The sequence below is a fragment of the Vicugna pacos genome, chromosome 23 (assembly GCF_048564905.1).
Source record: "Vicugna pacos chromosome 23, VicPac4, whole genome shotgun sequence".
Taxonomy (NCBI): domain Eukaryota; kingdom Metazoa; phylum Chordata; class Mammalia; order Artiodactyla; family Camelidae; genus Vicugna; species Vicugna pacos.
Genome location: NC_133009.1, coordinates 7,440,076 through 7,454,438, shown reverse-complemented (window position 1 = coordinate 7,454,438; position 14,363 = coordinate 7,440,076).

Sequence of the window (14,363 nt, the reverse complement as noted above, 5' to 3'; positions counted from 1 at the left end):
ACCTGGGTTTGTAAGTTTTTAATACCACCTGTCAGATCATATTCTTTTGGGCGCAATGAAAACAGTGGCATGAAATGGATTGAACAGCCCATTACACACACATACACCTTTTCTTCCTCCCAAATATAAAGTGTTTTCAACTGTATGACCCCATTTATTTCCCCTAAATATCTATACATTAAGGACATAAGTCTGATTCGTCCATTTTACAGGTAGGGTAATTGAGACCTAGCACTTTCTTTTTTAACATCTATTGTTATTTTTATTGATGTATAGTCAGTTTACCATGTTGAGTCAATTTCTGATGTACAGCATCATATTTCAGTCATACAGATACATACATATATTTGTTTTCATGTTCTTTTTCATTAGAGGTTACTACAAGATATTGAATATAAATACTAACTACTCTATAGAAAATAGATAAACAACAGGTTTCTACTGTATAGCAGAGAGACCTATCTCTTTTGATTGACTTACCCCTAATGACATAGGCTCAACTTTGAAACCCAGGTCTACCAGCTTCCCACTCAACTCCACTCCAGTGCTGTGTGCTCCTTGCCTCCTCCCTGTCCCGGCATCTGGCACCACTGAGGTGGCCCAGACACATCATTGTTTTTCTCCTTAAGAATGCAGAACCTCAATAAAGGCCACTTCTGACATCCATGGGGTCCAGCAGGGGACAGAACTGAATGGCCACCAGGGGCCTGTGAGCCCTAAGTCGCCAGTCTCCATGTTCACAGGAGAAGATCTGTGCACCAGTGTGTAGCATTTGGTGGGGAGGCAAAGACTGCAGAGGAGATTAATGTCTGGGTGACAAGAAAGGACATCAGTGGAGGTGTTTGGGAAAAGCAATCACATCTCGGTGTTAATGTAAGTATATGGAGAGGTCGGGTAGGGCACTCCATAAGTCCATGAAAAAAGTACATTAAATCCTATTAAAATGGGATTATTGTAAATCCTCAGATGAGACTGCTCTCAGTTTTTTGAGAGGGAGGAATTTGAAGAAAGGTACTTGAGGGAAAAAGGAATTCTGTCTTGCCAATGGATCTCTCCCTTGGTAAAATCCATGAACTAAAAGCAGGACCCATGCTAAGGCTGGGGGCTGTGAGACTACACTAAGTTTTATTCTGAGTTTTATATTGCTTTACTGACGGGAATTTTAAATGTCCCCGGACTCTGGTTGTTGTCTCTGGCACCTAAACCAAGAATGGAGGGCTGAGACTAAATGTGGGGAAAAAACACTCATTTCTTTGTTATTAATACCTAAAATAATATCACTTATCAGGCACTATGTGCCAGGCAATTTGTCACAATAGTCTAGGAAGTAGGTGCTATTATCATACGTATTTTTCATAGGTAGAAACAGAGGTTCAGAGAAGTTAAGTGTCTGCTCAAGGTCACACAGCCAGAAAGTGGCAGAATTGGAATCAACCCCTGGTCACAGTTCCTAGAGTCTTAATCCTGATGCTACTGTGCTAGTTTCTTTGAGTCTGTATGTCTGCGTGTTCGTGTGCATTGAGGTATGGGAGCAAAATTTATTCAAAATATTGTCTCTTATGAAGTGTAACCGAGCAGGACTCTATGGGGCCTTCCGGGGACAGACCCCTCCCCCATATCCTCTGCTGTGGCTCCTCTCTGAAGTGCCCAGGTAAAGTAGCTCATGCATATTTCCTGAGTTTTTCAGATGCTAAAAGTCACCACCAAATGGAAGAAATTAACTAGTTGATAATCTTGAGCACATAGAGCGCCAGACTGACCACCAACAACCGGAGCACTGTGCACAAACTGATCACAAACCCTGGGACACCCGTCCCGTACCTTGCCTTTAAACATGCTTTGCTGAATCCCTTCCAGACGTTCTGGGTGTAGGGGGCATAGGCCACCTGTTCTCCTTGCCGGCCCCTGCAATAAACCTTTCTCTGCTCCCAACTCCAACTTTCAGTTTGCTTGGCCTTTTCTGTGCATCAGGCCCACGAACTTGTGTTCAGTAACAAAGCTTATGACATATGTCCTCTGAAACACATGCTCTGTCATGTCTGCCTGTGCATGGCAGGATGCTCAGTGGCGTCTCTGGTCTAGGAGTCCTCTAGGAGTCTGGTGCCAGTGGGTTCAGTGTAATAAAGCAGGCGGCTGATTTGGTTTTGGAGGGTAGGTGACTGCTTACCCGGCCATAGGAGGGTGTGAACACACACAGACATACAGAAAAAAATGAAGAGGCCCAAGGAACAAACTTGGGGAAATGAATGCCCAAATCCAGAGGGGCTTTGGAGAGAGGAGCGGGAAAGAAACCCAACCCCTCCAGAGCTGCTCAGGAACGGCTGCGCCGGCCCTGCCCTCAGCCAGGCCACAAGGGAGGCCTGAGAAACCGGGGCTTTGGGGACCCGAAACACTCTGACATCAGGTGGAAGGGGAAAGGGGGTGTCTTGGCTCAGGGGCTGAGGCGCTCCCTCCTCTCCCCTCCTCCCACCGCTGCTTCCCTGCCGCCCCTTCTTGGTGAAAGGGCCCACTCTCCGTGGCCAACCTGGGGACAGCTTCGCTCCGAAACCACCCAGCGCCCCAACCCCCAGCCCTCCCCCTTTATTTTAACTCCTCTTGGCCAAACCTGGGCCGTCTGGAGGGCTTTGATTGGCCGCTCTGCGCCACCCGGCCAGCCAATCAGCAGCTTGTTGCCAAGGTGGGGCCCCCGGAGAGGGCGGAGGCTGCGGCGCCCGCTCTGTGGTCGGACTAGCAGAAGCTACTTGCGAGCCAGTTGGGTCGCGTTTCAGGGTCGCAGCCGGCTGCTCCGAAGGGATGGAGGGACGTGGGTGGGTGACCGAGGGCTCCTCCCTCGGCCCACATCCGGGAGGGAGGGAGCCAGACACCTGCCTGCCCTCCGGCGCGCACTGCATCTCCGCCCTTGCTTGGCACGGCTGATTCCAGGCAGCCCGCCTGGGATCGCCTGGGCAGTCCCCGGGTGAAACCACTGGCATCCGAGCCTGCATAATTCTTTTTTGGGCAGGGGGGTGGGGCACGGAGCGGACTGCCTGTGCGTTGTAGGATGCTTAGCGGCCTCTCTGGTCTCTCTCCACTAGATGCCGGTAGCATCCGTCCCCTCCCTAGTCCAAATCAAAAATGTCCCCAAGAGTTGCCAGAAATTCCCTGGGGGACAAAAGCACCACCAGTTAAGAACCACTAGTGTATATGCCTCAGGCGTGCTGGGGAGGGGAGAACCGCCTCGCTGGAAGGTGCAAACAACAAGCCCACCTCACGTGTTTGAGGCCCACCAGAATGGGAAGTAAAGATGGGCTAACAGAGATCCTCCATCGCAGCATGTGCCCCACAGTGACCAAGTGACCCCCTCCTGCGTCGTGACCTTGTGGCCTGGGAGGGGCCAGTGAGGGTGGAGAAATGCATGAAGCAGAAGAATCAAATCTCAAGTCCCCTAACCACTGGGAGACTTGAGATTTGATACCATCCTGTCAGTAAAACAGGGCTAACAAAAATGTCCAGACTGCCCCAAAGCAAGGGCCTGGCCAGAGGGTCTCAGAGCCAGGGACCTGGAGCTGTTGACTCAGCCTGCTAAAGGTGGAAGAGGGGTGCAGGTGGGAAAGGCGGTTACCCGAACAGGACTAACTACTATTTTCAGAACAGCAAAGACCACATTTCCAACCATAGCTCATTACAAATGGGAGAAAGGGTGGCGGCAAACTTTCACCCTCCTCAAATTCCCCTTTGGGCTCAGAGCCAATTCCTAAATTCCCTGTTTCGCTCAGTTTCTATAGTGTAGCCGATATAAATGCCTCCTGATCAGGTAATAATCTTTAATACATTAATGGTGTGCTTGCTGAGAGACAGACACCCGCCTAAGTGCTTCACTTAAATTAATCCCCTCAACAACACTGAGTAGGAACAAGTGTTTTGAGGGGGCTATTTTTTGTCCTCATTTTAAAGATGAGAAAACTCAGGCATTGAGAATTTAATAGCTTATCTATAAGGACAAAGCTAGTACATGGCAGAGCTGAATTCAAATCAAACGTAGGTATTGCGTTTCTACCTAAGGACGCTATCTGACCTTATTCTTCCAAATGTAGCCTTCCTGCAGTGTTGTCAGAAGAAAAGGGCTATTGTGGGTCACCTTTTGGAGCAGCATGTGTCCCCAAGAGCAGGACCTCCAATTATCTGCTTTCTGAGTATTTCCACAAACTCACTGTATGGTCTCACCTTATAAAATGAAACTAGATAAAATGGTGACTTTTATGTTATAAGAGTTTTACCACACACAAGAAGAAAGAAAGAGAGAGAAAGAAAGATTTGCAAATACTAACTGCTATATAAAAATTGATTCAAAAACACATTTCTATATAGCACAGGGAATTATATTCGATATCTTGTAGTAATATATAATGAAAAAGAATATGAAAACCGATATATGTATGTATATGTATGACTGAAACATTATGCTGTATGCCAGAAATTGACACATTGTAACTGACTATACTTCAATTAAAAAAAAAAAAGGAAGAAAGAAACCAGAGGAAATCCTCCCACCACCTGCCCTGCTCAGGCCACCACTGAACCAGTCTGGAGCACCCCTAAGTGACAGGAGAGAGATGAAGGGGGGACCCCTACACTTCACGGCTTTGTTGTGTGTTCCCAAAATGGGTGTCTCTTAAGGCAGATCCGAATTTTGAAGTTGGGGAGAGGTGGGCAGCGTACAGGAAGGAGAGGCTGAGGCGCTGCCCCCGCTGGTATAGGGAAAGGCTACCTGCAGGGCCTGCTGGGGTCTGGAGGGCCATCTCTGTTTCACCTCCCATCCCCCGTTCTCTTACTGCCTGAGCCCTGACCTCTTGCTTAGCCCTCCCTACCTCCCCACCTTCAGCCACCCTGCACCCGATCCCAGAGAACTGGGCACACCGTCTGCCTGTTCTCTCCCTTCCCCAGGGTCCTTGCTCCTTTTATTGAGACTTTTAAATAATTAAATGCCCCAATGCCTTCCACACACAGACCACAGCCCCCAGCCTGGGGTGGTATTCAAAGACCGGGAGCTGGGCTGGAGGGCTGCCAACACACTGCCTCTGTTCAGCCCCTTTCCTCCCCCTGCTCAGCTGCCTGGTGGCTAATGCGCCTTTCCTCCCGCTTTGGCCCCTCCGCCTGCCAGGCCCAGGTCGCAGAAACCAAACAAAAAGAAAAGGACTGTAAGGGGTTGATGGAGGCGGTGAGGGAGGAATGCGCCAGACCCACCTCACACTGGGAAAGGGGTGGGGACAGAGGGTGGACAGAGAGCACCAGAGCGGCTTTTCCTGCTCCTTATCCCTGCAGAGGAGCTGGGGCCACTCCCTTCAGCCCTGGGGAGCTGTTTGGCCAAAGAGGGAGGTGGAGGGGGTGTGAAATGGGGAGTGGGTTGGAGGTTGTCAATCACTTGAGTGTTTGGGGACTTGGGCAGCTTCCTCATGCAAATTACCCTAGTGAATCACTGAAAGTTTGGTCCAGACACAAAGAAAGCTGTTTCTCTCACCCCCTGCCTCCCTCCACTGCCCTACAGCAGCCCCCCACCCCCAGCCAACCAAACAAAAGGCCCGAGCCCAGTGGTGCGTGAAGGAGTGAATGGGTGAGACCATCCCTGGTGACGTCCCACCAGACAGATGGCAACAGTTGCCCCACACCAGTTGCAAGCCTCCTTTCATCCTTCTGCCAGTCATAAAGGAGACAGACCGGCCTGCCTCCAGAGCCATCAGCTCCTCAGAGCCAGCCCAGAGACAGACAGGGTGGGGACGGGAGAGGCTGCCCGGGAGCCAGAGGTGACAGGGGAACTGATGCTGGGTATTTGGCTGGAAAAGAAAAGGCTTGTTCAAAGTGCTGGTGCTGGGGCCAGTCTGCCCATCTGTCCTTCGGGGAGGCTCTGTCCCCACGCTTCTTATAGGCTTCTGGCCAGCTCTGTGCAGAGCCAGGGCGCCTGAAGGGAGACCTCAATTTGGGGCAGCAATGCTACGCTGTGGTAGCTAGGGGCTTTGTGCTTTGAAGGCTTGTCTGGGCATTGTTTTGCCTCTTAAAAAATAGGGTTAAATGGAAAAATCCCAGACCTTGGAAACAGGTGGAGAAGAGTGCGATATGAGTGCTCTGCCATTAAATGATAAAGTTTGAGTTGTTTTAAAATGGGATTTCATCCAAACAATCCATGCGTGCTCTCAAACAGTAAGAGGCTAGGTGGAAAGGCGTGGACCGGGAATCAGAAAACGTGATTTCCACTCTCAGCTTACCATCTGCTTGTATAATTCTGGGCAAGTCATCTAGCTTGCCTGAGCCTCAGTTTCCTCTCCATAAATTGGGGATAAAATCACCTGCCACCTCTACTTGCCAGCGTGGTGGAGAGTAAGCAGATGTGCAATCCAGTGCTCTATAAATAGAAGGCTTTGCTCTCAGTGTCCCCACAGCCACACCGCCCAGGAGGTGGAGTGGGCAATGGCACTTTTCAAAGTCCACGTCTGTTACTTCATGAGGCACCGGAGACCAGAAAGGCCCAGGGCAACAAAGAGATCTTTTTTAAGGAGTAGGGATGGAGGCTCCCACTGGCCCCCTCATCTCCTGAATCTCCCATATTTGTCTCCCTTCTCCCTTCACCTTCCAGCATCAGTCCAGTCTGATTTGGAAGGGATAATGGGATCTCTAGCTTAAGGTGCTAAGAAAACTCAATAAACTCAGAATAAAAGGGAGTCAATCCCTATGTCCTAAAGCAGTAAAAACGTGCAAAGTTATGATTCTGAGGCCACAGGGATGCACTTCTCTGGGCTGAACATCCCCCCTCCTCCACCCTGCACCCTCGCTGTTTTTGCAGAAGGGCTGAGCTGGTGGTGCCGGGGTGAGGGCGGCGGGGCGGGGAGGGCAGAATGGCTCAGAGCTCAGGGAGCAGGGCTCACAGCTCTCCCACCTGGCTTCATGCCCTGCTCCTCTGCCCCCACCACCTCCCACACCCCGCCACCACCTGACCTCCTGTTGTTTGCATTGGCGGAGGCGCCTGTGCTCAGAGCTGTTTGGGGTTTCTCCTCTCTGGCATAAGATAGTAAAGGCATTTCTCAAAACATCTCTTTCTCAATCCTCGCCCAAGCTAACTTCACCCATCTCTGATCATTTCCATTGGTCTAGCAACCATCTAAGCATTTATTTATGTACAATGTATCATTCTATGTAATTTCATTAATTTGCATTTAATCCCATGTCAGTGTTTTTTGGTCTCACACTTATAATTATCTCCTCACCTCCTTTGGACTGGCAACACCTTGAGGACAAAAACCTTATTCTCTTGTCTGTACCCAACCCGGACCCTGTGCTTCTCATAAGGACCCATCTCTGGATGTAAGAGTGCCCAGACTCCAGGTCCAGGCAGACTTCGCCTGCCTACCAGAGAGAAAACTGAAAACTCAAATCCATAAAAATGTCCTTCAAGCTGCCATGTACAGCTGACCCTATGCTGACACCCAGATACAGACCCTGGACTCCAAGATCTGCATTGATCTGCTTCAATCCTTCACATTCAAATAACACTATAATCTTCATAAGTGCTTTTACATCCTGTTTCACCCTCCTGGGTATCTTTGAATCTCATGCCAGGACACAATCAGTGTTCTTTTTTTTCCCCCCCTCACCTGGGAGGTGCCATGGGAAAGCCTATTGGTCAAGCAGCGACCATGACAGGGAGACTATTTTCCTTTCGTGAAAACAAGAGAAGCCACTGAGCCCTAAGCCTCCAGCCTGAGCAAGTCCCGGTAAGAAAGGAAGTGGGTCACAATGAACACAGGGAGTTCCTGTGTTTTGCACAAGAGTGGGGAAATCAGCGGCGGATGGTGAAGCAATCCATCTGGTCTCTTTTAGCTCAGGGTTTCTCCAGCTGGAAAGAGGCAAAGGGCAAAGGAGAAAGAGAGAGAGAGAGAGAGACATACGGGCTGGTGGCAGGGGGAGTCCACTGTAGTGCATAGACTAGACCGTCTGGTCCCCCACCCTTCTCGCTCTCGGATTCATACCCAGCGTCAGACCCGGATGCTACGGCAGGTATTGCGACATATCAGGTGATCTCTAAGACCTTATACTCAGGTTGAAATATGACATAAACAAAAAAAGAAATCCAAGGAAGACCTCCACAAACAAAACACCATTGTATGACTGAAAAATTGTGCTGTACACCAGAAATTGACACAACATTGTAAACTATAACTCGATTAAAAAAAAAAGTAGGAAAAAAAAACCCAAAACACCACACACATGAGTAAGGGAGGGAACGGTGACTTCTTCCTATAAGAGTTCAGAGGGTTGTTGTGAAATCAATTAAGGCTAGGATAAAAGGCAGAATTTCAGAGGACAGGCAATCTGAGTTTGGACATAAAATATGTGTAAGATTGAGATTCCAGACTTCTTACCTTTTTTGACTCTCTGCAACATGAACTGTGGCTTGGTGTAAAAATTCCTGGAACCCAGAAGACCAGAGGGCTTGAGGGTGAGAGGGGGAATTTAGAGAAACCCTGGGTCCAGTTTTGCCTTAGTTTTTCTTTTTTCTTTTTCCTCTGTTTCTTCAGCCATCCCTGGATTTGACCCGACTTTGTCACTTAATTGCAGTATGCCTGTAGGAAATTTGTTCCATCTTACCTGAGCCTTCAGCTTTTCACCTCTAGTCCAGGGGTAATAACACCAACCAGTGGAGCAATGCTGAGAATTTAATGAAATTATTTATGTGGTGAATGCTCACTACTGCTGTTTATTATTGTGTTATTGCTTTAGCTCATTGCAAACAAAGACAGAAAAGGATTAAGGAGGTAATATTCCCATTCCTTCATTTACAATGTTGCTGACAACTATGTGTCAGGCCCTACATAAGCTCTGAGGATCCAATGCAGCATCAAAACAGACAGTCCTAGGGGGAGGGTGTAGCTCAGTGGTATAGCGCATGCCTAGCATGCATAAGGTCCTGGGTTCGATCCCCAGTACCTCCATTAAAACAAATAAATAAACCTAATTACCTCCCCCTCCCCCACCCCCAAAAAAGCAAAAACAAAAAACAGCCCAGGTCCCCAAGCCAACAGCCTCCCAGGGAGACATAAATGAAATCACTCAAATGCATGGATCATTTCAACTGAAATGGAGAAACTTGAACCATAAATACTGCTCTACTTTCCTGGGAAAAGTATTCGGGGAGAAACCCAAAACAGTGTTTGTCTTTGCACCAACAGAGGCTTTCTCAAGGCCCCTTTCTCTGCCTTTGCCTGGAGAGCAATGCCATTGCTTCTGGGCAAGTGGATGGTGGAGGGTAACCCAGCACCACCCCTGCTTGTCACATGGGCATTAGATTCCAGGGCAAGCAGGCCTTTGCTCTGGGGTTCGTGTAGTCACCCACACTTCAGACCTCGACCCTTTCCCCTGGGGAAAGCGGAATTGGGGTGGGAAGCTTCTGAACATTTCACTTGTGATGACCCCTCTGGTCTGACCCAACAGGAGCCCCTGCCCTGCTGAGAAAACCTCCTTCCTCCTTGGGCCCATTTACTGTTCATACACTCTCAGGAAGGCAGGTGTCAGGAGGCAGCTGCCGTCTGTGGTCGGCTCTCCCCAGATACCGCTCTCCCCACACTGGCTGCCATTGGCTAAACGGGAAGCCAAAACAGACCCCCTCTCCCCACCATCAGCCACCCAGCCAGCAAACACAGAGCGAACAGGAAACACCTGGAGGACCTGGCAGCTGGCAAGGGGACGGACGCTCTGCCCAGGAAAAGAAAGGGTTTGCGGGATTAGTTAGGCCAGCGAGGAGCTGGGGGAGGGGTCCTGGTTCTTAATTGCACTTCCTCTGGGCACCACCAGCTGCTGAGAACTACCAGCTGAGCTGCTCAAATGCTCCATCGTTCCCCCACCACCCAACAACCCAGTGCGCGCGCGCACACACACACACATGCGCACACACACACACACACGCGCGCACACACACACACACGCACACACACACACACACACACACACACACACGGAGCGGGATCATGCCCCTCTAAGACTGGCTTTCTGAAAGCCAGGACAAGAACACTCATAAAGGAGAGACTCCTCAGAGGGCTTGAGCCTCTGCCCTTCTCCTTCCTTCCACGGCTTCCTCACTCTCAGAGTCTAATCCTCTTCGGATCATATAAATTTAAACCCATGGTCCAGGTGTGAGGACACAATCCTTAAATGATGCATCTGCCTATGTTAACTATAAGGGTCCATTTATTTCCAAACTTATTTACCTAGATCTGGGTCCATATCTGCCTACTCATTGCTTATTATTTTAAGTTGTTATGGTTCAAGTAGTGGGTGGAACAGACAACCGAAAAGATCAGATGAAGTCCTAGCATCAGAAGCCACCCCAGAACAAGTTTGCTGGGGTGTAGACCACATGCTGGGAACTGTGCATGTATGCAGGGGCGGCTTATCTCACAGGGCTCCCTTACCCCCTCTTAGGAAATCCCAAATTGGGCAATTTCCGTTGTAGGTCCTGAGTGGGAGGATTTTAGAAGAGGGCAGTGGGGAGAGGGCACACCGCAGCTTACTCAACCCGCTTTCTTTCATTCCCCTGCCAGTGGACTCAGGCAGTGGGCTCGTGCCAGACTGTCTCGTGCCAAGTTGTGGACAGCATATGGGGTTATAAAAGAAATAGAACACAAGGGTTCCTCCCACGGAGGTGCGTGTGGTAACAGTGGGAGAGGGGAATACAAACTTGCAAAGCCACCAGTCGTCAACCAAAGGCACAACTTTGAAGATGGGCTGACTGTCATACAAGTATAAACAGTAATAAATAGCGTGTACATATTATTAAGAGGCTCTGGAGTAAGAAATGTGTTATAAAAGTGTGAGCAGTTTTAAACCATATGTACAAATGCTGAAAACCCCTGATGTAAGAATGTTGTTAAAGAGGACAAGTAGAATTATTCAGAGAAGGCCTCCTCAAGAGGCAGCAGGTAAAGGAAGAAGCATAGATTCTGGAAAGAGACATACCTGGGTTTTAAACCTGTTTCCACTGCCTCCTCCTCTAATTACTGGTTCTTTGCTTTCTCCATCTGTGAACTTGAGGTAACAATATCTCACAGTGTGCTTGTGGACATCACCTGAGACATTCTGTGTATAAGGCACTCACTGGGTGGAGTGTCCATATGTTCAGCACACAGTAGGTGTTCATGTCAAAGCGCTTCCACAAGTCGTTTTTGGCCATGGTAATCATCAGAGCAGAGAAACTTGCCAATGTGGACGTGGCCGCAGTGAAAGGTGAACAGGTGAGAACTGACAAGGTGAAGGGTCCCGGGGCACACAGGTCATTGCATAGAGTGTTTGGGGCTGGGAAGACTGGGAGAGTCTGATTTGCCCATCAAAGGGATTCAGGATGGCAAAGAAAGGCAGCAGGAAGGGAATGGCATGATAAAAACCAAGTTTTCAGTTGTCACGGGCTGCTGGCCAGGCCAGGTGGTGGAGCAGGTAGAGGCCTGTTGTGTTATTTCAAGAGTGACAGGGGCCAGTCTAATATGTGCTGGCCCATATGGGACAGAAGAATCAGAGATTTTCCTGCTCCATCTGCAAATGGAAATGGAATGGTGAGAGGTGATTTAGTGTGACTCATTTTACAGATGAGAAAACAGGCTTAGACAGGGGAAGCAACCAGTCTGTTGTCAAAGACACCTATTACCTAGTTATTATCAGACCTGAAGCTAAGGTCCCTATTTCCCAACTCCTAAACCCAGAGCTAATTCCACCACCCCGCGGCTGGCCTCCCGAGTGGACAGTGGGAAGGAGGATTCCTGTGGACAGGATCAGTGTTCAGGAGCTGTGGAGTCCTCTCCTGCCTCCTCGGTCAGAATTCTTTCCTAAAAAATAAAAATAAAAACAATTTTTTTAAATATAATTCTTTCCTGATGACAGCCCAGCCCTGTCTTCTCCAGGTGGGTGATGATCTTCTGGGTAAACCCATCTAGGGAGTTAATTGCCAACTAAGGTTCTCCCAGGTTATGATTCAAGGTGTGGCCACCCATCTCCAAGTGATATTTACATTTCAATGGCAGGTGCTTAAAAACCTAAGAGCCTGCAAGATTCAAAGGATTGTTTATTTTAAGAAAGTGCAATCACAGGTTAGCTACTGTGAGCTGGGACCCCTCACTAGCAGACCCAGAATGGACTTGATTTTTACTCTCCCACCCCCATCTAAATCCCTTTCACCCACTAGCCTCTACTCTTGGCAACTTTGGCATTCATTCATGCAACCAATATTTACTAACACCTACTAAGTACCAGTCACTACTCAGATAAGGTCCCTGGCCTACATTCTAGCTGCAAATACAGGGTTATAAGGACCAGGACAGAGGAAGCAACTGAGTATCATGGGAACACATGTTCTAGAATGAGAAAGGGAAATGTCACAGAAAAGCTGCCTGGACGAAGTGGCCTAAATCTTGAGAGCAAGAGTCAACCAGATCAAGTGGGTGGGTAGGAGAAGCGCAGAGCATCCTTGAGCAAAAGCCCAGAGGCCACAGTCGCAGGCCCAGGTTAATGGGTACCAGTTGAGGGTAGGGAGACGTGCGTCTCCGGAGGGGAAGAGGCCCCTGTGTGCCTTCTGGTTTCTGCCAAGACCATACTGGGATGCTCCTTCCTAAAGATCGCAGCCATGGTGACAGCCTGCTGTCCGTGTCCTCAGTGCGAAGCCTTGCTGTCAGTATGGGGGGTGGGGTCAGAAACCCCCACACCCCCACTTGCAGGTGGTCCGGGGGCATCATAGGTCACAAACTAGGGGCCTACGCAGATACGCACTTAAAAAAATAGTTTAACACTTTAAAAAGTATTAGTCATCATCAATAGAATGTAAGGAGATGTTAAACAGAAGTCTATGTTTCAGGTTTCTCTTGAAAAATTACAAAGTCTTCTATCGCTGGTCTCCCAGGATGACAGTGGGCTAGAGCTAAGGGATGGGGTCCTTTCCAGACAAAGTTTGACCTGGCTTTCCAAGTTCCCTGCACCTCTGCCCAGCTATCCTCTTCATTGACTGACTGGCCTCATTCCCGCCCCTAAACTTTAAAGGGCCCCTCCCTGCTGGTAAAGAAAGTAGCCCTGGTTCCAGCCCACCAGGCTACAGCCTCCTCTCACCTGACGTGCTCTGGGCAGCCTCTCAGGCTTACTGCACTAGGGCTGAATTAAGGCCCACTCTTGTTGTGGGAAGGGTCAGGCTGCAGCTGGGAACAAAGTGACTTGGAGCTGGTGGGGTTTCAGAGCACCAGGCTTCTCTCAAAGCAAGGGAAAGGGCTACACATCCAGGGTCCACTTGTTTGCGTAAGATCATTATCCGGGGCCCTGGTAACCTCTCAGACTGAGCTCAGACCTTTCTCTTGCCAGCTCTGCAAAGAAATAGTGTAGCGAGAAAGTCAGAACTCCCTAGAACTCACCACCCTTGCCCTTCTCAACCTCCCCATTTCTCTCTCTTCTGGGAAGGGAGAGTAGGTCGGTGTGATTCCACAGGTGGGCAGAAAGGAGATAAGCAAAGTTGTTATTGGAAAATCCCTTGCCCCACCCACTTGGTGTGTGAATGAGCACGTAGCCGGTTTGGTATTAACCCGCAGGCAGACCATGGAGCCAACAGGTCAGAGCTGCTCCGTGGCCAATGAGATCAGATGTCTGGGACAGACACCATCCATTTCAGCAAGAATGACAAAGGTCAGACATGAGTTTGTTCATTCAGTCAGCAGGTACTTACAGAGGTCACAGCCTGCTGGGACGGTGTTAACTGCAGCCACTCTCGGAGGCATTAGTAGGAACAATCACTTTAATAGCGGTTTCCTTCCAGTTACTAGAATGTCAGTGTCCTTATTCATCTCAGGACCAATTCAGAGCCCTTGAAGAGATGAGGTTAAGTTCTAGTAAAGCCACAATTCTCATTTAGTACTTAAATGTGCAAAGCACTATTCTAAGTAGAACACGGATCTTAATCCTCATAACATTTTGAGATGGGTTCTATTCTTAATCCCATTTTACAAATAGGGAAACGGAGGCCTGGTGAAGTCATTTGCTCCAGGTTTCAAAGCCAGTAGGTGGGTGACAGAGCTGAGGTTAGACCTCCGGGCAGCCTGACATGAGAGCTTCCAATCTCTTGCCTCACTTATACTTGGAAATTGCAACCTTATCAGGCAGGAGTCTGACCCAACCAAGGGAAGGTTGGTACCGACTCCACTTCCCAGCCCAAATGAACTTTCAGTTCAACTAACTGAAAATAATGATAATCATTGTGCTAATTTGCCGTCCAGTGATTGCCAGGATAATGAAATGATTTAGAACCAAAAGCTGAAGAAAGGATCAGAGGTCATTGAATCCACCCCCAACCACCTCCCGCCCCACTAATTTCTGAG